Here is a 27,878-nt window from a genome sequence, read left to right as displayed (position 1 = left end):
TAGTGGAGCCGAACAAGATCGCGCAACCCTTAAGGTATGCATTTTACAGCATATGTTTACTAGTTTCTTTTCCTTGTTTTAGTACATACTACCTCCTCTCAAAATACGGACAGAAAAGAACTTGAAGAAGAAAAGCTGTGGTTCACAGTATCGAGGATGAACAAGTGCTCGTAGGATTCAAGAGCCCATGTTTACGGTATATTTTTTTCTTGTTTTGCTGCAAGGAACCTGTCCCCAAATTTTCAAAACACTTTTCTGAAATACCCGTTATATTTATCTTGACCACACACAAACAAGTATTTGTCCACAAGCAAAATAGACACTGTATCAGGCAAATGTTGGTTAGCTATGATGGGGCCTTTTCGTTACGAAGATAGGAATAGCAGCAGTCTTTTTTGAATATAGTGTCCTATATTTGTTAGTCAATATTCCACTGCGCAGTGTGATACGCTTTTGATCAGGGTTTCTGATCAAAAGCGTATCACACTGCGCAGTTTCTATACACTTGACATTATTAAAAAAGTAACTGGAAACTGACTCTGAGTTCTGTACTAACACAACGGTCATGTTCAAAAATGTTCCCTTATTTTTTTAGGTTTCCATTTGTTTATTGTCACGTCCAGCAAGTGGCATTTATATAAATAAGTAATGGAACCGGTCAGGACAGAATTTCACAGGGAACTAAGGAAGTCGGTTTATAAAAGTTGTTTCAGAGTGAAGTTTTAAAAATCAGGAGACAGATTCCTTGCACCAAAACAAGAAAAACATGTCTCGTAAACATGGCCTCTAAAGTGCATACCTTAAGAACCATGAGCACTTGTGCAGTAGATGTATTTCATTGTAGCGAAGTTGAACAGGGGGTTACAACTCATAAGGTATGCATTTTAGAGCCCATGTTTACTAGTTTCTTTTCCTTGTTTTAGTACATACTACCTCCTCTCAAAATACGGACAGAAAAGAACTTGAAGTAGAAAAGCTGTGGTTCACAGTATCGAGGATGAACAAGTGTTCGTAGCTATGCATTCTAGAGCCGATGTTTAAGGGATATTTTTTTTCTTGTTTTGTTGCAAGGAACCCGTCCCCAAATTTTCAAAACACTATTCTGAAATACCCTGTATATTTATCCTGACCCCACGCAAACAAGTATTTGTCCAGAAGCAAAATAGGCAATCTATCAAGCAAATGTTGGTTATCTATGACGGGGACAAAGTATCAAGCAAATGTTGGTTAGCTATGAAGGGGACGTTAACCAGAACGAACGCCTTTCTTGTAGACTTTTCGTTACGAAGAAAGGAATAACAGCGGTCTTTTTTAATTAGCGTCCTATATTTTTTAGTCAATATTCCACTTCCAACCCCTGATCAAAAGCGTGTCACACTGCGCAGTTTATGTACACATGACATTATTAAAAAAGTAACACCAAACTGACTCCGAGTCCTGTACTAACACAACGGTCATTCAGTCAGCCACCTTCAGTGGAAGGTTCGTGTGAGTACAATATGCGCCAGCAAAGAGAAGGTAGAAATGCGGAAAATGTGCAAAAATGTTCCCTTACGTTCCTAGGTTTCCATTTGTTTATTGTCACGTCCAGAAAGTGGACAGTTTACACCACCCTGGTGTGCATGCACTGTGAAGCTAGTACAGAAGAGTCAGACTCAGTTTCCTGTTATGGTCTTAATATCAGCAAGTGAGTGGTACAGCGTGGTATGTTTCTGAACAGGTCCTGAGGAGAGAAAGTCGTCTACGGAATAAAAATAAACGTAAAAAGCAAAAAGTACGCACCAATCACGGAATAGGTCTAATCCAAATAAAAAATATAGTTTGTTATTTGAAAAGCACGTATTCTCTTTATACCCTAGAAAAGAACAAAATTTCGAGAATTTCAAATATGTTGGTTACCGTTTCATGGCTAAAATTTATTTAGCATATATATGAAGTACAGAAGATCAAAACCTGTCTTTCTTTGTGTAAACAATACACTTTCGCCACCAAAAAATGTTTAGCTGACCGATTCTGAAAATCGGCGAAGTGGGACGCATGTAACCCCTGAATCTAACTAGATCCATGTTTTCATTCGCACCTAGGATTTTTAGAATTAAAAATTTCATTTTAGAAGGATTTAATCGGAATTGCGATTGTGGATGGAAGTGACTCAATTCAGTAATAAAACGCATTTATTCTCCTGGCAACGAAAAACATGAAATATTGCACACAAGTTTTCAACATAACATTTGAAGGTGGCTATGACATATCATATGTCATTGTCTTCTACATTCTATGAAATTTTCTGAGGCTTATATGTCGCACTACATACAAATTGTGTGCAGATCAGAAGAATTACTTAGGTGTGCAGTAATACTTTAAAACAATCGCTGTGATGTATAAGATAACACAGTTTCTTACTTCAGAGGTTGTTGGATGGAGAAGATGATGATTTGATCTGATTTTACGTGAAACTATAAATAGACGCCGCCCCATTTGATCGCTCACAGCCTTCTATATATCCACCCCACAGTCCGTGGCATTTTTCTACAAGTGCCGAAAGAAACTCACTATATGCTAGCACTAGACAGGTATGAGATGTAGACGTTACAACGCTCAAACTTCATATTATTCAGGTGCCCCATCAACCACTAATGGGTTAATGTGCCCCTGGTAGGTAAACAACACGCGCTGAACAGATTTTTTTCATTTTTCTTCTGGGTAAAAAATCATTAAGGATAGTCTAGGTAAATGGAACGCCGTGTACATACAAGGAATTCGAACGCCACTTACAAAATTTAGTTTACTTTTCAGAGATACTTGCATAGTATTTTGGTATAATGGACCCCTGGAACCCAGTGGCTCGTCGCAAGGTAATAATACCATTATTATTATCCGCTGTTACTATGAAAATACTTTCACAACAGTGAAAAAACGTAGAACACAAAAAACAGACAAATGCAGCAATCCTCAGACCATGAAAAGCACTGTGATGAGTTTGCGGAACCAACTCACGCTTGTGAGTTGACCCAGTTGTTCGCACACTGGACCGGCATTCAAGAGGACGACAGTTCTAATACGCGTCCGACCATTCTGCTTTAGGTTTTCTGTGAATGCCATAAATCACACCATGCAAATGCCGTTATGGTTCCTTTGAATGGGCGGCGGCCGATTTGCTTTTCCATACTTGCTCAGTCTGAGGTTTTGCTCCGTCTCTAATAACCTCCGTGTCGACAGGACGTTAAATCCTAATTTTCATTCCTTCTTTTTCAAGACAGTGTCATTATGCCGTCCTTACATTGCATTGAGTGACCCCGCACATGGGGCACATATCGGCCTTCTCACTATCAGTAAAGCCATCCACATTGCTGTTCATTACTGTTGACACACAACGAACACAGCTGGAAAAAATAACCAGAGACAGAACCGAGCATTACTTAATGCCAGCCAGCAGATGGAGAGAAAAGTCCGCATTACTCTTGTCAACAGCACATAGCCTGAGTGAGTGGAACAGTTTCGTTTATGCTACAGAGCAATAAGTGGAGGGGCTGGGGGTGTGAGGAGGTAGGCGTAATACAACAGATCTAAGCATCGTTTTGTTGTAATAACCATTGACACTTTTAAAACCACGAAACAATTGAATTAAAACAATATGTCCAAAAAATTTTACAATGAAATTTGAATTTAATTTAATGTGTTATATTGACAAAGAAAAGCCTTACAACCAGATGAATATAACACATGGACTCATCCTATTAATATTGCTGCAGTTCCTCATTCCACTATCTTTGCTCAATGCAAACTGTTACCAAAGAAAACACAACTATCAGAATTTGTCTCAGGACGGGACACGAAAATAACCATCCAAATTCAGTACATATGAATAGCATGACAAGTTTTCGAACTCCCCCTCCCGCAGAGTTTTAGTTAAATATACGCCACAGCTGAGCCACATACAACACGCCGGGTATTCAGTCACCTGGGCGATGACCGCTCCAATCACCACAGCTCACTGTAAGTCAAAAAGGTTGATGATCGGTGTCACCGATACCGACCACAGTCATCTTCTGTCCGGAACACGTCGTGCAATAGTTTGACGCAGTCCGGGGCTCCGCTGTTCCGTGTCGCTCCCTGATTGCAACCGTTGTCTCAGTTGCTGGCTCCGGCCGCGCCCGTGGCAGTCGGTAGAGGGCTACACCTTGAACGGCACTGGTCGCGCCACACTGTAGTACCGGCGCGGGAAGGTTCTGAGCGGCGTTCAAAGGCGTCGGGCTTGTGGCGATGATACCACGGGCACAGTTTCCTAAGCAGACACATTGCGCAAACGGACGTCATCTGCACTGATGTTCAGATATTTCTAGTTCAGTAGAAATGTAAAGACAGACAGGGTTAAGACATTCAAACGAAGTCCAGGTATTTTGTAACAAACCACTGGAGACCACGGGTCATTTGAAGCCGTCCACCCCCGGTAGCTGAGTATGCCGGCACTGTGGCTCAGCGTTTTCGGTCAGAGCGCTGGTCGCCCTTTGTAATAAAAAAAACTGAGTAAAGGAATCAACGATCAACTTGAACGGATGTCTTGTGACGTCGGCCCAGACCAAACGCAACGAAAAAAAAAAAAAAAAGTGGTCTGCGTGACAGAATGTCAGCCCTAAGGGCCCAGGTTCGATTCCCGGCTGGGTCGGAGATTTTCTCCTGTCAGGTACTGGGTGTTGTGTTGTCCTAATCGTCATAATTTCATTCTCATCGACGCGCAAGTCGCCGAAGTGGCGTCCAATCGAAAGACTTGCACCCGGCGAGCAGTCTACCCGACGGGAGGCCCTAGTCAAATGACATTTATTTATTTGTAGCCGAAACAAATTGAAAATATCTCTGAACGACCTCTGAAATTTTGTTGGTAGAGGCCGGTTTCACACTTTATAAGAACTTCCTTGTCCTGTGAAGTTTGAACAGTAGGAGACAAGGCACTGGCGGTATTGAAACTCTGAGGACGGCTCCTGAGTCGTGCTTAGGTAACTCAGTGTGTTCCGTTCTAACATTCTGCGTGGTGTCTGTTTGTTCTATATCGTGTCTCCCTACCACTTTTGCGCAACGATGCTCTGAGCGTGTTTTTTAGGGAATTGACTAGTTTGAACCTGGGACCTGTTGCTGGTAAGGAGACGCCAGACCACACATGACATGTAGAATTCAGAAGAGTTCAGTGAGACTAGCGACGATATAACCAAATACTTAATGATTTCAGCGTCAGCTCCACTGCACTCCCTGTAAAAGAATCTTAATACTAACTAAATTTAGTGGAAGGGGTTCAAGGTTTTCCTATTTTTAGTTAGCTGGTAAAATAACGTCGAAAAAGCAGTTAAGTTTACCACTGGAAATTTTATTCTACTCACAAGACATTGTTTATAAATTGCACTATTGATAAAAGGAAATGTTTTAATACAGGATGGTAAAAACCAACTGCGTTCAACAAAAATGTGAACGAATATTCCCTGAATGGGTTTCCAAGTTCTGCAATGGATCGAGGGATGACCTATGCCATATCACATCTATATTATAGGTTTAAATTAAGTTTCACAAAAGAGAAAACTATCAAAATGGTCTACAGTGACCCTCAATTATATTTAATTGCTTATCTAACTTGTCGTAAATTACAGTGGCTGATGTGGCTTCCCAATAACTATATAACAGAAAAATTATCGCGTTTCAGATTTTTACTTCAAGTGGCAAATGTGAACTCCATGAGCTTTAATTGACGATCGACACTAGTATTACGCAAAAAGGGGGTGTAACAGATGAGACTTCTGCAGTTCTGAGTGAAGCTTTACGCGCTGTTATGCGGCATCGCGTGCGTTCATTACCTTGTCGGTGTTCGTCAGTCAGCACAGCTCCGCTCACCTCGCCGTCTCGGAAGCAACTCCCCCGTAACTTCTCCTTACTACAATTTACCGAAGTTGTTTTAAAAAAACTATCTGGCTGTGTTTTCATCTGACCAATCAGGGTCTCAATGTTAACCTTAAGCTCCGCCTACAAAAATTCTGTCTATCCAATGAGAAACGTTATACTTTTCGTGGTGGGGCAATGTTTTTAAAGTTTGCAACGTAACAGAGACGCGATAAAGTCTCACGCTAAAACTTGCGGGTGATGTGGCCCTTTTTTGATATCGTAAGATCTATACTGTTCTTCTGGAGGGCTCTAGCATTTAACATGGGCTGGGGGTGGCCCTGACGTAACAGAGACGCGAAAAAGTCTCACGCTAAAACTTGCGGGTGGTGAGGCCCTTTTTGTGTTATCCTAAGATCTATACTGTTCTTCTGGAGGGCTCTAGCTTTTAAAATGGGCTGGGGGGTGGTCCTGACGTAACAGAGACGCGAAAAAGTCTCACGCTAAAACTTGTGGCTAGGGTGGTCCTAGCGGTTAGCTGGCAACGTGGGTGTCCGTCTCTTATCGTAGGGCCTTCTCACTTAACACGGTTCTGCTCTCGGCTTCTGTTCTCGTTTCTCCCCTCGGAACTGCGTCTGACTCACGGTGGGAAGGTATGACATGCATTTAGGCGTTCTTGTGTTAGTCTGTGGTATTCCATTTGCTCACTCGTTACTCGCATTACTTTGGTTAATTTAATGTCACGATTTATTCGGAGCTATGTGACATACTACTGGATTTGCTTATCATGTCAGGGTTTTCATGCCTGACACCTTACACAGTCAGACAGCTGGCTGGTCTCTCTAATAAAAAACTGAGTGAAGGGATCAAGAACAAACTTCAACGGATGTCCAGTGACGTCCGGTACGGCCAAATAAAACGAAAAACGAAGTCGGTAGAGCACTTGTCTCCGAAAGGCAAAGGTCCCGAGTTCGAGTCTTGGTCCGGCACCCAGTCTTCATCTTCTAGCAAGTTTCAACTTCTGTGCTTCTAATTCCACGAACTTTTTGGCGGTATACCTTATTCGAATCATCATGTTCCCCACCGATAGACTTCGGAACGAATGGATTCGCTCTTAACACCATTGATTATTACGGTAGTCTCTCGTGGTAGATATACGTTGGTCAACGGAAATGCAAATCGACTGTAAAGCCGTTTGAACCTTAAATCTACTTGCTACAGACTTGCTGAGCTGCAAACTAAACTTCGACATTAAATGTGTTAGTGTAATTAAGCTTAGAGTAGCACCTTATCCTCACAAACAACCCCGGTGATGGCGCATCGCTAAACACTAAGACGCTATGCATGACACTTTTAACTGTGATAATCCTTAGACAGTAGAGCACAAGTGTTCACAAGTAATGAATAGTGTAGAAGAGTTTGGAAAATATTGTCTGTTGTTAACAGTTTGTCTTTCGTTATTTCTTTAACAGTGCATCAAAAATTCGCTACCTTCTGTTGTCAGGTTCAGAGAAGTTAAATCGCATTTTATGGAACCAGTTTGGTCCTTCGTAAATTTTTGTTACTTTACTTCTCACTATAAAGAGAGTTGTATTAGAGGCTTATTATAATGTAGCAATTTCAGTCCGGGGTAGAATAGTTCATTACGAGACAATGTCACACAACATAGAATACGTATTTAGATGCAAACCAAAACAGTTAGAAATGAGAGCCCTCAGAAGTGCCAAATGATATGTAAATCAAAGTCGGAGGGGGCAAAAACGAAAATGGGAGGGATCGACTAGTGATGTCAGCTGCATCGGCACTTCAGGCGGAATCAGCGGCGACGAGTGAAAATGTGTACTGGACTGATATGGGAACCTGAGATCTCCTGACTAGGCAGGCGCGTTGACCTACCAGGCCACCCGGACATAATGCTCAAGGGAAGTATGCGGACCATCTCGGCACGCCTCTGAGCTGACCCACATTCCCACCCAGCGCCATCTATCCACAGTCCTTGTCTACTTCCTCCATGATCGCTACTCTCCAGCAGAAGGTCAGATGTATTTGGCATCGGCACTGAAGACGATGGATTCGTTGTACATCGAGGCGAATCAGTTATACGAATGTGTCGTGTCTGTTCTTTCGGACATTACATGAATGTGTGCTGTCTGTTCTTTCAGACATGTCTGAAAGAACAGACACCGCGAATTTATGTAACTGGTTTTCCTCAATGGACAAAGAATCCATCTCCTTCAGTGTGGTTGCATAAATACGTCCAACCTTGAGCGGGAATCCCAGCACAACGAGCACGGAGGAAACTAACAGGAACAGCGGATAAATGGCGCTAGGTGGAAATTTGGGTACCCCGAGACAGTCCGCGCAATTCCGATAAGCTCTGTGTCTCGGTGGCGCAGTAAGTTAAAACAGCTCCCTAGTAGGCAGGAGGTCTAAGGTTCGAATCCCTGTCCAGTACTTATTTTCACTCGTTGCCCGCTGATTCCACGTGAATCCCGATACAGTTGCCATCAATAGTCGCTTCCTTCCCCATTCTTTTCTCTTCCCCCCCCCCCCCCCCTCCTCCACCTTCAGTTTACATATAAAGAATCAAAGCTGTGTCCGGAAGAACAGACACAATGCATACACATGCAGACACATATGAATGCCAAATGATTTACTCTGCATGAAATGGCGCATAGGACTGGTTGTTACCAACATTATGGTCACATTACACCTTCGTTAAACTACGGTTCTGGCAGCGATTGTTAGATATTACTAAGGGAAAGTAACGTAGTCTTCCATCCGCTAGCCAACGAATAACATCTCCATTCTTGATATTTGGCACACACAAATGGGTAAACCGCAGTAGCATATCATGTACAAAGTGTGTACATTGGTACCCCACAGGTCGTTGCAGAAGAAGCTCAGAAGAACAATTTCATACTCAGTTTAATAAATGAATATAAATGCAAGTATTTCTCGAATCTCAATCCGACGCTTATTAATTAACACGATTTCGATGACCTCATTCCACTGACTCAATTCCGGCTCCGACATATTAATGCATGACTGCGCTAAATTCAAAAGTTTCAATTTCATAATAATCTGCAACATACATCTTTTATTGTTCAGAATAATGTCAGCGACATGTTGTGATTCTCCTGAATCTGATATGAGGAAGAAGTAGTATGCTTGACCGTTCTTCGTACTCCACATGCAGTTATCTCTAATTGGAGGGAAACATTCACGGTCGGGAACTGTTATTAATTGATCAGTGTAAGTGGTTAGTGTGCACCATCCCCATTTTCTCGTTTACATTTTCTTTAGGCTAGAAACGCAAATCAGGGGCATAATACGGAGTTTCGAAGCGCCTGATAGTTGATCTGTGTCTTCAAAGTGTTTCGCAATGCCCATATTTTGGAGAAAGAGAGATCTCAGCAATGGGCAGTAGAATCTCCAATTTACGCACCAGACGCACTAAACCACGGGCTGCTTGCTAATTCACTGCATATCTTACACAGCAAACTGTGCAGAAGATAATGATATTCGCCTTTCCTCATTCTGGCAGATCCGACTAACTTGCAAGAAAAAAGGATTCGCTTCGGCCAACACTTACAACAGAACTATTCCCCTAACTACGGATCTACACGTTTCCAGCGCTACTGCAACTATAGCACAGACAAAATTATAATCAATAAATGCTGTTGCATAAACATAGTGGGGGGAAAAGACGTTTTACAGAACAGTCACAAGGCATTTGGGGCAGGAAACTATCCCATACATAAGCATTCGCTTAACTAGCGTATACAACATCCTGAAAAATTCAAAATGACTAGACTGCGCACTATAAAAAAATGGTTAATACATCACAAGGATCTGATAAGGTTTTGGATGGCCTCCATATTACTCAAGATGTGTCTCAAAGCAGTACGTTTCACAATCGTGAAATCGTAATCGATGATTTAACAAAATTTTTCGTAGTGCGACAAATTTCGAAATTAAAGACGGGCATAGATTGCAATAATTTATTTGTAGTGTGAAAATGAAAGAAAATTAAAATAAATCCGGGATTTAGCCTGAAGTTAACGCTGATGGCACATACATCATTGCTGAATTTTGAAACCCTCGCCCTAGTCGTTACCGTGTCTGCATAGCAAAAATGGTTTTTGTTACACTACATTCAAAAAAATACAAACTGTATGCTTTCTATATGGTAGCTGTGCATGCTTAGTATCATCTCCTTGTATTCTGTTTGAAGATTGCTTGTATACCTGATATACTGTTAAATTGTTATTTTAGGCGTAAAACTATGAGTTACAGGTTTTTCTTCCGTTAGCTTGTATAATTTTTGGGATCTGACAGGTTAGCATGCTTTTGTACTCCCTTCGTAAGAACATACGATCACCACAGTTTCATGAAACAGACGATTCCTTCGAGGGAAAAATATTTTTATAGAAAATTACCTGAGAGGAACAACACTTGATATATTTTAGATGATTTTGGCCATATCGTGCTTCGATAGTGTGTTTTATATTATATATGTTATATATGTTAGCTCTCCTTCCACCACATCTGCTACAACCATAAAAACTCACTTTAGTGGTGACGCACTCACGTTGAGAACTAGGTCAGTTTACATCACTTGTTCCATATTTAAGTCCCAAAATGATCGTCTCGCCATTTAAGTCCTGTGGTAAGTACGAGACATATCTAGATACTAATAGCAGTCAGTTGTTTAGAAATCGAAATGATTTATAGTATACACTGCTGGACAAAAATTGGTACTGCCTTTTAGAGGTTTGCAGTATATTCAAGATATATCGTTGCAACAGTGCATATGAAGTTCATGAAATGATCAAATTTACAGATCAACCTCAGAAGAAGAGTACCAGGTGGCGACCCATACTGAAACATCCATATTAGTACATGGTATAGCCTTCACGGGAGACAATGCAGGCGCTGACCCTGACATCCAGTCGATCGTACAGATGGCGAATTCTGCTCCAACCGTTCACTTAGTTATGTAAGAGCTGTTGGTTGACGAGTTGCACGAAACCCATGTCGTCCCACCATTTCTCACACGCGCACGATTGGAGACAAGTCCGGGGTTCGTGCATGCACATCATGCAGAGCACCTAAGTTTCATGGGCAGTGAGTGGGTGAGCATTATCCTGTCGGAACAACAAATCACCTTCCTGTTGCAAGAACTACAAAAAACGACTCTAACAACATTCTATTCGTACCGAGCCCTGTGTAGCGTCTGCTCCAGGAACACCAAAGGTGAACGAGAGTTTTATCTTGTCACATCCCAGACCGCAAGGTGTGGCGTGGGACCAGAATGTCTTGGACGAAAGCACTCTACGAGACGGCACTCACTAGATATACGTCGTACCAGCAAACGGCGATAACTTGCGTGCAGGCATAATCTGCTTTCATCGCTGCGACCTTCTGACGGTACCAGTCGAACTGTGCACGTCCATGCTGTGCCGTGAGTGGAAGATGGGCTAGAGGTCTGTGTGCTCCTAGTCCCAGTGCTAATAACAGATTGACCACAGTTCGTGTTGACACGTCCGGGCTCACAAGCACTCTTATCTATGCTGTGGTAACTGTATGGTCTGCCATTGCTGTCCTTACAATACGACGATCCTGGTGGATTTTTGTGCTGCCTGGACGTCCAGAACCTCGTCTATTGGTATGAGAGTGTTCACGTGACCACTGATACCAGCATCGTTGCACAACTGATGCAGCACGTCCAACTTGCGTGGAAATTCTCTGAAAGGACCATCCAGCCACTCAGAGGGCCACAATTTGACTACTTTCAAACTCGCTCACTTGGTTGTACAAATCACGAGTGCATCTCCGTGGCATAGCCGCCTCTTTGTTCAAAACATTTGCACCACACTGAGAGCATTTTCTATTAAATGGTAGGCGCAGATGGCGCTCTGGTAGCTATGCCAGTACGCTATCTGATGGTGGACGACGTCGAAACCGTTTCGAGTACATCTGCTACCGCCCAGGTGGCATATGCCGTCATCGGACCAGAATCTGTGTCGTCTTTCCGGGTGTACTAACTTTTTTCCTAAGTGTAGGTCAAATATTAACTTTCGCCTTCGTTATCAATACACTTTATGAGCCATAGGATGAGCTTTCTGTTAGCTTCGCCAAAAAAAGTCTCCCGCCGCCTCTTAGGACCACTGTTTGGCGATACTCTGGACCTCATCGTTGGTAGAACACCTTTCTAGAAAATTTGATATCATATTGCCGGTGGGACTGACGTAATTATTTCTTCCCTAGATACTCCTGACGTTGCTCTAAATAGGCTATTCGTAGTTATTATTATTACTACTACTACTATTATTTATGACATTTTCAAGTGAATTCAGGTATCAGTTACTTGTCTTGACAGCAGGATCGTCAGAAAGAAATCACGCTCCACGCTAAGGGCAAGTAAATGCCTCGGCAAGGATTGATATCTCGTTCGTCCGCTGTTAGAACATTGAAGCGCGACGTGAGATCCTTACCAGGTGGGATTGACGGAGGACATCGAAAGGGTGCAAAAAAGGGCAGCTCGTTTTGTATCATCACGTAATAGGGATGATACGCGAGTTGGGATGGAAGTCATTAAAGCAAAGACGTTTTACGTTGCGGCGAGATCTATTTAAGAAATTTCAGTCACCAGCTTTCTCTTCCGAAGGCGAAAATATTTTGTTGAGCCTAACCTAGATAGGTAGGAATGACCATCAAAATAAAATAAGAGAAATCAGAGCTCGAACAGAAAGGTTTAGGTGTTCGTTTTTTCAGCGCGCTGTTCGGGAGTGGAATGGTAGAGAAATAGCATGATTGTGGTTCGATGAACCCTCTGCCAAGCACTTAAATGTGAATTGCAGAGTAATCATGTAGATGTAGATGTAGACATAAATACACTACTGGCCATTAAAATTGCTACACCACGAAGATGACGTGCAACAGACGCGAAATTTAACCGACAGGAAGAAGATGTTGTGATATACGAATGAATAGCATTTCAGAGCATTCACACAAGGTTGGCGACGTTGGCGACACCTACAACATGATGACATGAGGAAAGTTTCCAACCGATTTCTCATACACAAACAGCAGTTGACCGGAGTTAGCTGGTGAAACGTTGTTGTGATGCCTCGTGTAAGGAGGAGAATTGCGTACAATCACGTTTCCGACTTTGATAAAAGTCGGATTGTAGCCTATCGCGATTGCCGTTTACCATATCACAACATTGCTGCTCGCGTTGGTCGAGATCCAATGACTGTTAGCAGAATATGGAATCGGTGGTTTCAGGAGGGTAATACGGAACGCCGTGCTGGATCCCAACGGCCTCGTATCACTAGCAGTCGAGATAACAGACATCTTATTCGCATGGCTGTAAAGGATCGTGCAGCCACGTCTCGATCCCTGAGTCAACAGATGGGGACGTTAACAAGACAACAACAATGTGCACGAACAGTTCGACGACGTTTGCAGCAGCATGGACTATCAGCTCGGAGACCATGGCTGCTGTTACCCTTGACGCTGCATCACAGACAGGAGCGCCTGCGATAGTGTACTCAACGACGAACCTGGGTGCACGAATGGCAAAACTTAATTTTTTTCGGATAAATCCTGGTTCTTTTTACAGCATCATGATGGTATGGGGTGCCGTTTATTACACGTCTCGGTCACCTCTTGTTCGCATTGACCGCACGTTGAACAGTGGACGTTACATTTGAGATGTGTTATGACCCGTGGCTCTACCCTTCATTCGATCCCTGCGAAAGCCTACATTTCAGCAGGATAATGCACGACCGCATGTTGCAGGTCCTGTACGGGCCTTTCTGGATACAGAAAATGTTCGACTGCAGCCCTGCCCAGCACATTCTCCAGATCTCTCACCAAGTGAAAACGTCTGGTCAATGGTGCCGAAGCAACTGGCTCGGCACAATACGCCAGTCACTACTCTTGATGAACTGTGGTATCGTGTTGAAGCTGCATCGGCAGCTGTACCTCTACACGCCATCCAAACTCTGTTTGACAATGCCCAGGCGTGTCAAGGCCGTTATTACGGCCAAAGGTAGTTGTTCTGGGTACTGATTTCTCAGGATCCATGCATCCAAATTGCGTGAAAATGTAATCACATGGCAGTTGTAGTATAATACATTTGTCCAATGAATGCCCGTTTATCATCTGCATTTTTTCTTGGTGTAGTGATTTTAATGGCCAGTAGTGTATTAACTATCGCCTTTGTTCTCAATGCACTTTGTGAGCCGAAGGATGAACTTTCTGTTATCTTCGCCAAAAAAACGTCGGCCGCCGCTTCTTAGGGCCATTGTTTGACGATCTTCTGGACCTCATCGTTGGTAGAACTTCATTTTAGAAAATTTGATATCATATTGCCGGTGGGATTGACGTAATTACTTTTTCCCAAGATACTCCTGGCGTTGGGCCAAATAGGCTGCTATTCGTAGTTATTATTATTACTACTACTATTTTTTATGACATCGTCAAGTGAATTCAGGAATCAGTTCCTTGTTTTGACACCAGGATTGTCAAAAAGAAATAACACTCCACGCTAAAGGCAAGTAAATGCCTCAGCAAGGATTTATATCTCATAGACATATATAGAATGCTCCATCAAATTACGACGGTCCAAAAATAAGGAAATCCTCTAACTTTCCAGAAACTAAAGTTATTAAAAGAGAAATAAGTGTATGTATGAATCAAGCTGGTGATCCGTATGTCGCCGGTCATTGACTATAGATGGCACACCGTGACGGAAGACGTAGAGCACGTGACAAAACTATAATAATGTTGTAATTATTCAATGCTTAATGTTCTACATCTGAAACTCTGGTATAGTATATGGGCGCCGCCTGAACGGGTTGGTAAATAGAGAAATAAGTTATGAAGGTACATGGAATGTGGTCTCGTCAAACGACAATTTAGATGATAGGCTTGATTTGACATACTATTTTGGACATTGTGAAAGTAGCAATGAAATCCTGTGATATGGTTGCAAGGAAAATGCCGACTGAAGTCGCTAGATGAAGCTGTGAAGGAATGGCAGCACCCGGAGGAAGAGGGAGCTGGAGAGGAATGCCAGATGACACCGGCGACGGGGCCTTGTAGCAGCGGCAGCTTAACGACACGGCCGAGACTGCGGGACGACTTGTTTGAATTCCCTAAGTAGCTTAGCGTGTCTGCGTCTTGACGAGCGTGCAACGAAGACGGAAGAGTGAGAAGGCTGTGGCACAGAGGCTTAACCGCCTCATCCCCCCTACTCTGTCCGTCTCTCTCTCTTTCTCTCTCCGCTCGCCTCTGCTTGTTCCTCTGCTCTCTCCCCTCCCTACCGCCGCCTGCGCACTTTGTGCTGTCTAAACTCTTGACGCTTTCGCGCGCAGCCATCCCATTTATTTACCTGCCAAATGCAGCGGACACTCTGCAGTGACGTTCGCAACGTCCGCAAGGCGGGCGCGTGGGAGGGATATTTCGCCGTAGCGAAACTGCTGGACCGGTGGCATCGGATTAGAGCGGCTGTGGGGACGGTGACGGGGCAACGAGAGGAGGGGGCGCAGGAACGGTTTTACGGGGCTGAGAAAGCCGTGCAGCGTCAGAACCGACGCTGCGAGCAGTCCGTATCGAGAGTACCAACTGAGAGTTGAGACGGAGCCACACCAGATGGAGGCATCGCGCCGGCAGAGAGGTGAACTCTGGCTGGCTATAAAAGCAGAGAAGGGCAGACACAGATATCGTCAGGAGTGGGCCAGAGAAACTTGATAGCACTGCTCCCTTTAGTATACGCATAAACGATGGGACGGGTTGGATGAGCAGCAATCTGAGACTCTTTGCTTGTAACATTATAGTGTGTCTGTAGGAGGGTATCGTAGAAAAACCTTAATAGGATATATATTTCGTTTGATGAATGTCTGGCAGGTTGCACTAAATGTGTAAAAAATGTAAGTTATTGGAGATGTCAGGGAAAAATGTTGCTCTTATTCCATAACCTCTGTAGCCGACATAATCGTTGCGAGTAAACGATATATACAGTGTGGTCCATTGATCGTGACCGGGCCAAATATCTCACGAATTAAGCGTCAAACGAAAAAACTACAAAGAACGAAACTTGTCTAGCTTGAAGGGGGAAACCAGATGGCGCTAAAGTTGTTCCGCTAGATGGCGCTGCCATAGGTCAAACGGATATCAACTGCGTTTTTTTTTTAAAAAGGAACCCTAATGTTTTATTACATACTCGTGTAGTACGTAAAGAAATATGAATGTTTTAGTTGGAGCACTTTTTTCGCTTTGTGATAGATGGCGCTGTAATAGTCACAAATGTATGGCTCACAATTTTAGATTAACAGTTGGTAACAGGTAGGTTTTTTTAATTAAAATACAGAACGTAGGTACGTTTGAACATTTCCATTTGGAACATTTGTTCCAATCTGATACATGTACCTTTGTGAACTTATCATTTCTGAGTACGCATGAGGTCCAGCGTGATTACCTGTAAATACCACATTAATGCAATAAATGCTCAAAATTATGTGCGTCACCCTCAGTGCATTGGGCTATACGTGTAACCACATTCCTCTCAACAGCGAGTAGTTCGCCATCCGTAATGTTCGCACGTTCATTGACAATGCGCTGACGCATGTTGTCAGGCGTTGTTAGCTGATCACGATAGCAAATATCCTTCAACTTTCCCCACAGAAAGAAATCTGTGGACGTCAGATCCGGTGAACGTGCGGGCCATGGTATGGTGCTTCGACGACCAATCCACCTGTCATGAAATATGCTGTTCAATACCGCTTCAACCACACACGCGATATGTGCCAGACGTCCGTCATGTTGGAAGTACATCGCCATTCTGTCATGCAGTGAAACAACTTGTAGTAAGATCAGTAGAACATTACGTAGGAAATCAGCGTACATTGCACCATTCAGATTGCCATCGATAAAATGGGGGCCAATTATCCTTCCTCCCATAATGCCGCACCATACATTAACCCGCCAAGGTCGCTGATGTTCCACTTGTCGCAGCCATCGTGGATTTTCCGTTGCGCAGTGGTGCATAGTATGCCGGTTTACGTTACCGCTGTTGGTCAATGAAGCTTCGTCGCTAAATAGAACGCGTGCAAAAAATTTGTCAACGTCCTGTAGTTTCTCTTGTACGCAGTGGCAGAACTGTACGCGACGTTCAAAGTCGTCGCCATGCAATTCCTGCTGAATAGAAAAATGGTACCGGTGCAATCAATGTTGATATAGCATTCTCACCACCGACGTTTTTGAGATTCCCGATTCTCGCGCAATTTTCTACATCTACATTCTACTTCTACATTTATTCTCCACAAGCCACCCAACGGTGTGTGGCGGAGGGCACTTTACGTGCCACTGTCATTACCTCCCTTTTCTGTTCCAGTCGCGTGTGGTTCGCGGGAAGAACGACTGGCTGAAAGCCTCCGTGCGCGCTCGAATCTCTCTGATTTTACATTCGTGATCTCCTCGGGAGGTATAAGCAGGGGGAAGCAAGAAATTCGATACCTCATCCAGAAACGCACCCTCTCGAAACCTGGCGAGCAAGCTACACCGCGATGTAGAGCGCCTCTCTTGCAGAGTCTGCCACTTGAGTTTGCTAAACACCTCCGTAACGCTATCACGCTTACCAAATAACCCAGTAACGAAACGCGCCGCTCTTCTTTGGATCTTCTCTATCTCCTCCGTCAACCCGATCTGGTACGGATCCCTCACTGATGAGCAATACTCAAGTATAGGTCGAACGAGTGTTTTGTAAGGCACCTCCTTTGTTGATGGAATACATTTTCTAAGGACTCTCCCAATGAATCTCAACCTGGTACCCGCCTTACCAACAATTAATTTTATATGATCATTCCACTTCAAATCGTTCCGCACGCATACTCCCACATATTTTACAGAAGTAACTGCTACCAGTGTTTGTTCCGCTATTATATAATCATACAATGAAGGATCCTTCTTTCTATGTATTCGCAATACATTACATCTGTCTATGTTAAGGGTCAGTTGCCACTCCCTGCAACAAGTGCCTATCCGCTGCAGATCATCCTGCATTTCGCTACAATTTGCTAATGCTGCAACTTCTCTGTACACTGCAGCATCATCCGCGAAAAGCCGCATGGAACTTCCGACACTATCTACTAGGTCATTTATATATATTGTGAAAAGCAATGGTCCTATAACACTCCCCTGTGGCACGCCAGAGACGTCTCTCCATTGAGAACAACATGCTGTGTTCTGTTTGCTAAAAATTCTTCAATCCACCCACACAGCTGGTCTGATATTCCGTAGGTTCTTACTTTGTCTATCAGGCAACAGTGCGGAACTGTATCGAACGCCTTTCTGAAGTCAAGGAAAATTGCATCTACATGGGAGCCCGTATCTAATATTTTCTGGGTCTCATGAACAAATAAAGCGAGTTGGGTCTCACACGATCGCTGTTTCCGGAATCCATGTTGATTCCTACAGAGTAGATTCTGGGTTTCCAAAAGCGACATCATACTCGAGCAAAAAACAAGTGCTAAAATTCTACAACAGATCGACGTCAGAGATATAGGTCTATAGTTTCGTGCATCTGCTCGACGATCCTTCTTGAAGACTGGGACTATCTGTGCTCTTTTCCAATCATTTGGGACCTTCCGTTCCTCTAGAGACTTGCGGTACACGGCTGTTAGAAGGGGGGCAAGTTCTTTCGAGTACTCTGTGTAGAATCGAATTGGTATCCCGTCAGGTCCAGTTGTCTTTCCTCTGTTGAGTGATTCCAGTTGCTTTTCTATTCCTTGGACACTTATTTCGATGTCAGCCATTTTTTCGTTTGTGCGAGGATTTAGAGAAGGAACTGCAGTGCGGTCTTCCTCTGTGAAATAGCTTTGGAAAAAAGTGTTTAGTATTTGAGCTTTACGCGTGTCATCCTCTGTTTCAATGCCATCATCATCCCGGTGTGTCTGGATATGCTGTTTCGAGCCCCTTACTGATTTAACGTAAGACCAGGACTTCCTAGGATTTTCTGCCAAGTCGGTGCATAGAGTTTTACTTTCGAATTCACTGAACGCTTCACGCATAGCCCTCCTTACGCTAACTTTGACATCGTTTAGCTTCTGTTTGTCTGAGAGGTTGTGGCTGCGTTTAAACTTGGAGTGAAGCTGTCTTTGTTTTCGCAGTAGTTTCCTAACTTTGTTGTTGAACCACGGTGGGTTTTTCCCGTCCCTCACAGTTTTACTCGGCACGTACCTTTCTAAAACGCATTTTACGATTGCCTTGAACTTTTTCCATAAACACTCAACATTATCAGTGTCGGAACAGAAAGTTTCGTTTCGATCTGTTAGATAGTCTGAAATCTGCCTTCTATTACTCTTGCTAAACAGATAAACCTTCCTCCCTTTTTTTATATTCCTATTAACTTCCATATTCAGGGATGTTGCAAAGGCCTTATGATCACTAATTCCCTGTTCTGCACTTACAGAGTCGAAAAGTTCGGGTCTGTTTCTTATCAGTAAGTCCAAGATGTTATCTCCACGAGTCGGTTCTCTGTTTAATTGCTCGAGGTAATTTTCGGGTAGTGCACTCAGTATAATGTCACTCGATGCTCTGTCCCTACCACTCGTCCTAAACATCTGAGTGTCCCAATCTATATCTGGTAAATTGAAATCTCCACCTAAGACTATAACATGCTGAGAAAATTTATGTGAAATGTATTCCAAAGTTTCTCTCAGTTGTTCTGCCACTAATGCTGCTGAGTCGGGAGGTCGGTAAAAGGAGCCAATTATTAACCTAGCTCGTTTGTTGAGTGTAACCTCCACCCATAATAATTCACAGGAACTATGCACTTCTACTTCACTACAGGATAAACTACTACTAACAGCGCCAAACACGCCACCACCGGTTGCATGCAATCTATCCTTTCTACACACCGTCTGTGTCTTTGTAAAAATTTCAGCAGAATTTATCTCTGGCTTCAGCCAGCTTTCTGTACCTATAACGATTTCAGCTTCGGTGCTTTCAATCAGCGCTTGAAGTTCCAATGCAGCTTCGACAGTGTACAATTACAATACCGATTGCTGCTTGGTCTCCGAATGTCCTGACTTTGCCCCGCACCCTTTGAGGCTGTTGCCCTTTCTGTACTTGCCCGAGGCCATCTAACCTAAAAAAACCGCCCAGTCCACGCCACACAACCCTTGCTACCCGTGTAGCCGCTTGCTGCGTGTAGTGGACTCCTGACCTATCCAGCGGAACCCGAAACCCCACCACCCTAAGGCGTAAGTCGAGGAATCTGCAGCCCACACGGTCGCAGAACCGTCTCAGCCTCTGATTCAGACCCTCCACTCGGCTCTGTACCAAAGGTCCGCAGTCAGTCCTGCCGACGATGCTGTTGATGGTGAGCTCTGCTTTCATCCCGCTAGCGAGACTGGCAGTCTTCATCAATCAGATAGCCGCCGGAAGCCAGAGAGCATTTCCTCCGATCCATAGCGACACACATCATTGGTGCCGACATGAGCGACCACCTGCAGATGGGTGGCCCTTCATGGAATCCGGAAGGACCCTTTCCACATCTGGAATGACACCCCCCGGTATGCACACGGAGTGCGCATTGGTTTTCTTTCCCTCTCTTGCTGCCATATCCCTAAGGGGCCCCATTACGCGCCTGACGTTGGAGCTCCCAACTACCAGTAAGCCCACCCTCTGTGACCGCCCGGATCTTGCAGACTGAGGGGCAACCTCTGGAACAGGACAAGTGGCCATGTCCGGCCGAAGATCAGTATCAGCCTGAGACAGAGCCTGCTACTGATGTGCGGGTTAGCCGCGACAGCAGCTAAAACACCTACATGGGACCATAATTTGTTGCAGGCCGTGGTTGACGTTTCACGTGTGGCAGAGCACTTCCTGTTTCCTTAAATAACGTAACTATCCGGCGAACGGTCCGGACACTTGGATGATGACGTCCAGAATACCGAGCAGCATACATAGCACACGTCCTTTGGGCATTTTGATCACAATAGCCATACATCAACACGATATCGACCTTTTCCGCAATTGGTAAGCGGTCCGTTTCAACACGGGTAACTTATCACGAAGCAAATACCGTTCGTACTGGCGGAATGTTACGTAATACCTCGTATTTATACGTTTGTGACTATTACAGAGCCATATATCACAAAGCGAAAAAACTAAAACATTCATATTTATTTACGTACTACATGAATATGTAATAAAAAATGGGGGTTACAATTTAAAAAATTGCAGTTGCTATCCGTTTGACCTATGGCAGCGCCATATAGCGGGCCAACCTTAGCGCCATCTGGTTTCCCCCTTGAAGCTAGACAAGTTTCGTTCTTTGCAGCTTTTTCGTTTGACCCTTATTTCGTGAAATATTTGGCCCGGCCACTATCAATGGACCACCGTGTATATGTAAAATTTCACATAGTGACTAGTTATTATCTCGGTGCATGATCTTCACATCTAAAAACATAGTAAATGTGTGTACTGGCTGTTATTTTTACAAGAAGTAGATACGTATTATATGTAACTCTTTAATTTATCTATGTAGCCGTATGTCGTGAAATATTAAAGCTGGCGTGCCGACTGTCTTCCGTACACAGTGTAAAACCTGCTCGGGGAATTTCCAGAACATCAAGTTTGTTCTACAAATGTCCATTGCCACATGGTAGGTATCCCGTGTGTAGCAAACTTCTCAGATGCACGGCAGCATGTATCTCAGACAGCGACCTGAGCGACATAACCTGTTTCCACAGACCGATCATACCATGCATTTATAGTCTTTGCCTGAGACGGAGCTTTGTGATACACTGTTGTGAAACGTCATCTTATAACAAGCGGTGGGTGCGTTTCGTGGTAGAACAAGCAGCACTTAGCACGTTCTGTTCCGTACCGCTATACGTTTGCACTATTACTGCGGTCACGGAGTGTTTTCGCAAATGGAGGGATATCCGGAGGTGTAGGATCGTAACTTGAGGATAAGGGACGAGCTTGAAGAGCTCCTGGACAATAATCGGTCAATGGTTTCAAAATTATTTACTAGTTCTTTTAGCTAACTCATTTGGAATAACGCTGTATATAATGCTACCGCTACGGTCGCTGGTTCAAATCCTGCCTCGGACAGGGATGTTTGTGTTGCCCTTAGGTTAGCTAGGTTTAAGTAGTTCTAAGTTCTAGGGGACTGATGACCTCAGATGTTAAGTCCCATAGTGCTCAGAGCCATTTTAACCATTTTTTTGTAGATAGAAAACAACAGCGAACCTACCACACTTCCCTGGGGCACTCCAGATGATACCTTCACCTCCGATGAACACTCACCATCGAGGACAACGTACTGGGTTCTTTTACTTAAGAAGTCAAGCTACTTGACTGAGACATAGCGGCTCCAGCCACGAGCACTGACAACGGGCGGGAGACCGGTGTGCTGACCATGTGCTCCCTTCATATCACTGTCCAGTGGGTACTATTGGCTGAGGATGACACAGCGGTCGGTCGGTACTGTTGGGCCTTCTGAGGACGGAGTTTTTTAGCTGACTGTCATCCTATCGGAAGTATTCCCTCTTCCAACAAAGAAAAAAATATATACTGCACTATTTTTCCCCCTCTACGGATCCCCTACGTCCCTTAGCTTTCATCCAGACCGTTTATTTACACTGGGGAATGCTCCCGTGTAAGACTGGAAAATAGACGATAAAACAACTCATACGTGTAGATAGTGGTAACAAAGAGCAAAGGGAAACCTTACTGTTGGATACGTCGTTGATCGTGCATCTCTCGCTGGATTTACAGGGTGGCGCACGAAACGTGTTACCAATTGTTTCTTTCACAATTTACGACGCACATTTGGTATCCCGCTGGGATCTCTACAGCAGTACCAGCAGAGCTAGGAAAAACAAATGAGTTACGAAATGATGTGTCATTCACGATACTGCCGCTAGGAGACTAGTAAGCAGCAATGGCTGACAATGGAAGACTGACGACACAGCAACGATCGGCGATTGTGTTACTTTTTCATGAAACGGAAAGCATTGTTGTCACTCAGAGGCTTTTTCGACAATAGTTTAACACACGATGGGTCCCTTGCAAGAAGACCATCCGCAGGTTGTACGATAAATTTGTACAGAAAGGAGCAGTATTGGAAGCGAAGCGACCTCGGCCTAAGCCTGTTTGTTCGCCGGAGAATATTGATGCGGTACGAGTTGCTGTACAGAGAAGTCCCGGGAAATCGTGTAAAAAGGCAGCAGTGCAACTGGGAATATCCAGACGCTCCGTTCAACGCATTCTTAAAAGTAACCGCCATATGTACCCATACTAGATGACCCGTGCACAGAAGCTCACTGAAGAACACAAGCAGCAGAGACTACTGTTTGCTCAGTGGGCGGAGGATAGGGAAGAAACTCTCAACAACGTTTGGTTTTCAGACGAGGCGCATTAAGACGATGTGATTAACAAACAAAATGTACGCTTCTGGGCCACTGAAAACCCACAAGTGCTTCATGAACGACAACATTGTGCTCCGAGGATTAGAGCGTGGGCAGCAACTTCCAGTCACGGACTTATTGGACCCTTTCTCTTTGGAGAAACTGTGAACAGAGAGCGTTATTTGAGCATACTTCGCAATAGCTTCATTCCACAGCTTCTTGCTACTGCCTTGCCCTTCAACACGCAGTGGTTCATGCAAGATGGAGCAAGGCCACTGTGTTGGAGTTATTACACGAGCGGATCATTTTACTCAGATTTCCAGGTCGCTTCAATGACGGACAAAATTGGCCCCCCAATAGCCCAGACCTCAATCCATGTGACTTTTTTCTTTGGGGGCACCTAAAGGAAAAAATTTTCCCGAAACGTCCACGTAATTTAATGGAGCTCAGAAGATTTATTCTCCAAGCTTGCAACGAAATTACGGAAGACATGTGCCGTAGGGTACTCACTAACTTCAGTGTTTGTTTGAAGGAAGCTAGGAAACGAAATGGTGGACATATTGAGCATGTGCTGAAATAGAACAAATCTCCATGGACGGCTCTTCATTGCAGCATATGTCCCTTTCAGATTGTATTGACAATAACATTTATATTCAAACACAAAATGGTAACACATTTCGTGCCCCACCCTGTGTAAGCATATTTAGCAAGATGTAACAGGATGTACCAAGTTCCAACCGCCGACCGCGAGGCGGCAGCGGGAAGCGCCGTATGTCGCAAGTAAACAAGAAAGAAATACGGTCCAGGCGGCGCGGCTCGGCTCGGCGCGCCCCTGCGCGAATATTCGGCGAGGGAAACGGCGCGCGTGATGCGGCGGTGTGGGCAGAAGCCGAAGGTTCCCGCGACTTTTTCCGGCCGCGAGCGGCTCGTGCTTAATCGCACGTGCTTGCGTTATGTGGCGTCCGACAGGCCGGCGCTCGTTTTATTCGGTTTCTCCTGCCTCCGCCGCCTCCGCACCCGCTCTCCAGTCCGCTGCCTTCCCTGCCCCCACCCCCTGCCACTCCTTTCCAGCCACTAGGCGACCGCCTCTGTGCGTACGTCTTCTCGTCCCGACGTCGGAACCTTGAGTCTGCGCGGCGTCGCCTTCACATTGGATTCCGTGGGGCGGACGGACGGTGCTACACGGTGCCCAACGAGTCGCGTTGCAGGCGTAGAACGGCTCATCCGCCAACAACCAATTACGAGGGCTGTTCGGAAAGTAAGGAACTATCGGTCAAGAAATGGAAGCCACAGCAAAAGCAAAAATCTTTTATTTGCAGCAGTTAACTAGACCAAAAAGGTGGGAATTTAAGGAGATGCGACCTGGCAGTTAACTAGACCAAAAAGGTGGGAATTTAAGGAGATGGGACCTGGATAAACTGACTAAACCAGAGGTTGTACAGAGTTTCAGGGAGAGCATAAGGGAACAATTGACAGGAATGGGGGAAAGAAATACTGTAGAAGAAAAATGAGTAGCTTTGAGGGATGAAGTAGTCAAGGCAGCAGACGATCAAGTAGGTAAAAAGACGAGGGCTAGTAGAAATCCTTGGGTGACAGAAGAAATACTGAATCTAATCGATGAAAGGAGAAAATATAAAAATGCAGTAAATGAAGCAGGCAAAATGGAATACAAACGTCTCAAAAATGAGATCGACAGGAACTGCAAAATGGCTAAGCAGCCATGGCTAGAGGACAAATGTAATGATGTAGAGGCGCATAACACTAGGGGTAAGATAGATACAGCCTACAGGAAAATTAAAGAGACCTTTGGAGAAAAGAGAACCACTTGTATGAATATCAGAAGCTCAGATGGAAACCCAGTTATAAGCAAAGAAGGGAAAGCAGAAAGGTGGAAGGAGTATATAGAGGGTCTATACAAGGGCGATGTACTTGCGGACAATATTATGGAAATGGAAGAGGATGTAGATGAAGATGAAATGGGAGATATAATACTGCGTGAAGAGTTTGACAGAGCACTGAAAGACCTGAGTCGAAACAAGGCCCCGGGAGTAGACAACATTCCATTAGAACTACTGACAGCCTTGAGAGAGCCAGTCCTGACGAATCTCTACTATCTGGTGAGCAAGATGTATGAAACAGGCGAAATACCCTCAGACTTCAAGAAGAATATAATAATTCCAATCCCAAAGAAAGCAGGTGTTGACAAATGTGAAAATTACCGAACTATCAGTTTAATAAGACACGGCTGCGAAATACTAACGCGGATTCTTTATAGACGAATGGAAAAACTAGTAGAAGCCGACCTCGGGGAAGATCAGTTTGGATTCCGTAGAAATGTTGGAACACGTGAGGCAATACTGACCCTACGACTTATCTTAGAAGGTAGATTAAGAAAAGGCAAACCTACGTTTCTAGCATTTGTAGACTTGGAGAAAGCTTTTGACAATGTTGACTGGAATACGCTCTTTCAAATTCTGAAGGTGGCAGGGGTAAAATACAGGGAGCGAAAGGCTATTTACAATTTGTACAGAAACCAGATGTCAGTTATAAGAGTCGAGGGACATGAAAGGGAAGCAATGGTTGGGAAGGGAGTGAGACTGGGTTGTAGTCTCTCCCCGATGTTATCCAATCTGTATATTGAGCAAGCAGTGAAGGAAACAAGAGAAAAATTCGGAGTAGGTATTAAAATCCATGGAGAAGAAATAAAAACTTTGAGGTTCGCCGATGACATTGTATTTCTGTCAGAGACAGCAAAAGACTTGGAAGAGCAGTTGAATGGAATGGATAGTGTCTTGAAAGGAGGGTATAAGATGAACATCAACAAAAGCAAAACGAGGATATGGAATGTAGTCGAATTAAGTTGGGTGATGCTGAGGCAATTAGGTTAAAAAGTGAGACACTTAAAGTAGTTAAGTGTCAGGAAGTCATTTCTGAAAGTATTTGTATGGAGTGTAGCCATGAATGGAATTGAAACATGGACGATAAATAGTTTGGACAAGAACAGAATAGAAGCTTTTGAAATGTGGTGCTCCAGAAGAATGCTGAAGATTGGATGGGTAGATCACATAACTAATGAGGAAGTATTGAATAGGATTGGGGAGAAGAGAAGTTTGTGGCACAACTTGACTAGAAGAAGGGATCGGTTGGTAGGACATGTGTTGAGGCATCAAGGGATCACCAATTTAGTATTGGAGGGCAGTGTGAAGGGTAAAAATCGTAGAGGGAGACCAAGAGATGAATACACTAAGCAAATTCAGAAGGATGTAGGTTGCAGTAGGTGCTGGGAGATGAAGAAGCTTGCACAGGATAGAGTAGCATGGAGAGCTGCATCAAACCAGTCTCAGGACTGAAGACGACAACAACAACAACAACAACTAGACCTTCCACCTACTTTTCGGCGTAGTCGCAACTCCGACTTAATCTGTCGCAGTGTCGTACCAACTCGTCTTAGAAGGCATCCTCCCGTGCTTTCCAACAGTTTTCTACGCTGTACCGCAGCTAGTAGTCTGTGCCAAAGTTTTGCCTTCATAACCAGGTGTTCATCTGAACAGAGATGGAAATCGGAGGGAGCAAAGTCCGGGCTGTATGATGGATGATCACACGCTTCCCATCGAAAATTTTACAAAGCGTCCTTATTTCCCGTGTAGTGTGCGGCCGAGAATTTTTGTGAAGTATGAAATGCATGACAGTATGAAACGTCCCCTTTGAAAAATTATGAATGACTCTGCTGGTAAACTTCTACATTATTTGATTTTCAAACAGCTGAGCAAAACTCAACGTTCTGAGACAGTTTTCTCTTTACGTATTCTGATCGTCGCTAAACTGACACACAAATACTTTTAGAGCAACTCAATCTGATTTGCAATAATCACTACAAAAAATGGCCCTGACTAACAATAACATATACCTTTCATAAATCACTTATCTGACAAAAATCTTCGTTACTCGAACTACTGCAATACATCGAGCGCCAACACTGCCAGCTAAATAAAAGATTCTGACTACTCAAGGCACTGACTATTGATAGCCATAGTTAGCAAATGAACGATTTTGATAGAGAACAAACAATGTACTTACCTTAATAGCGTTCAAAGGTCATAATATACATATAATTTTGTGACATCCAATTAAACAAATTTCCTTTTTCTGACGGACACACGTCCACATCGTGCTCACATAGTAGTCTCTCAAAACTCTGGCATCTCTCTACACATGCACCACTGCTGGCGGCTCACCTCCAACTGCGCAACGCTACGCGCTGCTCGCATCCAACTGCTCAACACTACACTAGCGAATATTCCAACAATGAGTCCAACCAGCCACAGACTGCAGACAGCACAGTCAGTGATTTTCATACAGAGCGCTACGTAGCGTTACCAACATAAAAACCTAAACAGCTTACTTACTAGTACTCTGTGTGGGATTGCCTATCACATCAGTGCAAAGCTTCATCGCATTTTCACTGTGGTTTCCATTTCGTCACGGATCATTCTCTACTTTCCAAATAGCCCTCGTATTTTCCAGTCTAATGCCTTTCAGATATCTTGACCACACATTTTATTAATTCCAAGACGGCATTAC

At 44.0% G+C, this 27,878-nt stretch overlaps 1 protein-coding gene across 3 annotated transcripts in view; it reads left to right on the top strand.

The window, feature by feature from the left end:
* LOC124615503 (lachesin-like) overlaps window positions 1-27,878 on the top strand; it is an 878,988-nt gene that overhangs the window by 814,696 nt on the left and 36,414 nt on the right. The gene's annotated exons all lie outside the window — the stretch shown is intronic.

Source organism: Schistocerca americana, chromosome 5, assembly GCF_021461395.2.
Source record: "Schistocerca americana isolate TAMUIC-IGC-003095 chromosome 5, iqSchAmer2.1, whole genome shotgun sequence".
Taxonomy (NCBI): Eukaryota; Metazoa; Arthropoda; class Insecta; order Orthoptera; family Acrididae; genus Schistocerca; species Schistocerca americana.
The sequence above is the reverse complement of the archived record's forward strand: the minus strand, read 5'-3'. Positions and strand labels throughout refer to the sequence as shown.